Here is a 1,580-nt window from a genome sequence, read left to right as displayed (position 1 = left end):
TGGCTGTGTCCCTTGCCGTCTACGCGGAATGCCAATTTAAGGACGCTTGAGAATGGTGTATGGCTCCTAACGTTTCTGTGGCACAGATATTACGCAAGAGCAGTTATACGGTGCACAGTAACTGAGCTTTTTTCAAGCAACCAACATTTGGCAGCAACCAACCATCTAGTCCAAGTGTGTCGGACTGTGTATGCTGAATACAACGATATAAACGATACGTATATCAACTGAGATTGCTTATAGCTGCAGCCATTGCGAGCTAGCCCAGCAGGCCTACCACATCCCATTTGCTGATATTTTGATGTCAGTATTTGAGCTGTTTGCCGGAAACGCAGTGCAGGTACCGAAAAGAGAGAGTTTTCAGGGACGTTCAATAGCCTGTCTTGCTTCAGAGGTCTATTTATAATTCTACTCTCATTGTATTCAGAGATTCCGTTTGAATCGTACTTTTGGCAGACGAGACGGGAGGAGGATTTTCTGTTTGTGACCGGAGTTATCGATGAGTATGAAATTAGAAAAATTGCTCTGCCTGGTAGACTTTCGCGGACACCATACAGCCGGGCCAGTGGCATTTATCATGCAAAGCTTGCAATTAACTTACAAATCATCGGCCATCAAGCAGAGAGACCTCATCGGTGCGCAATGGGATGAATACCTACTTCTGACCTGCGTGCGCTCACATGGCTCATAAAGAGTATTTGTTACTCCATAACGTGAATGGCTGACTGGGAGTCAGTATTCTCTTGAGCTCATTGGTCCGTTTCTGAATTGGGTTCCACTGTGGTCTAGCGTGAGGAAACTTTCTATCAGAATACATTAACACAAACTCTCTTCTAAGATATACGATCAACTTTCCATCATCTTCGTGCCCCATGATCTGGAGGGACATGTCCTCATAGGAGCAACACTTACATACGGTCCAAGCAGGAAGAAAGGAAAAAATTTGTGAAAGAATGAGAACCCACTTAAGATGCCGCCAGCAAACATACTAACATTGATTCAGTCTATCAGCCAGTAAGGACAAGGGAAGATCTCTACCAGGGTGAGTGTTCAAACAGGTGATAGTCATCAAGACATAATAGACACACTCACCAAAGCTTGCTAAAATCTCCGCATTTGGGGAACGCTAAGCGTTTTATGACGAATTGAAATTTGGTGTTTACAGAATTTAGCCTGGCCCTGTCTGAAAATCTTGGTCACAGTATTCCCCAGCTGACACGCTACAAAACGGCCATTCCATGTTTTAGGTGAAATGAAATTCAAGGCGTCAAAATGCGTTCAGGTTCTGGGCAAAAGTTGCTCGGTACGTTCGAAACCGGTTTTGTTCTTTCCTCGTGCAAATTTGTGAAAGAAATTTTTCGTTTTACAATCTATTCACAGAGTACACGCGAGTGATTGTTGAATTTTATTACTCTAACAAAACAGTTGAGAGATAATCCTTTATATTTTGCGCACACTTCCTATTTTACATCTAGTCCGAAACATGACATCAATTTATACCGATTACCCTCTGCAGCCATTGATAGACCACAACAGATGTGGGCGAAATGGCTGCCCGTCGAACGTCAAACGCGGTATGC

General features: G+C 43.5%; 1 protein-coding gene across 1 annotated transcript in view; it reads left to right on the top strand.

Moving 5' to 3' along the window:
- Positions 1–1,580, top strand: part of T265_11809 (hypothetical protein) — a gene marked incomplete at both ends in the record, with an annotated part of 18,484 nt that overhangs the window by 5,010 nt on the left and 11,894 nt on the right. The window lies entirely within an intron of this gene.

The sequence above is a fragment of the Opisthorchis viverrini genome, assembly GCF_000715545.1.
Source record: "Opisthorchis viverrini unplaced genomic scaffold opera_v5_595, whole genome shotgun sequence".
In the NCBI taxonomy this organism is placed as follows: domain Eukaryota; kingdom Metazoa; phylum Platyhelminthes; class Trematoda; order Opisthorchiida; family Opisthorchiidae; genus Opisthorchis; species Opisthorchis viverrini.
The sequence above is the reverse complement of the archived record's forward strand: the minus strand, read 5'-3'. Positions and strand labels throughout refer to the sequence as shown.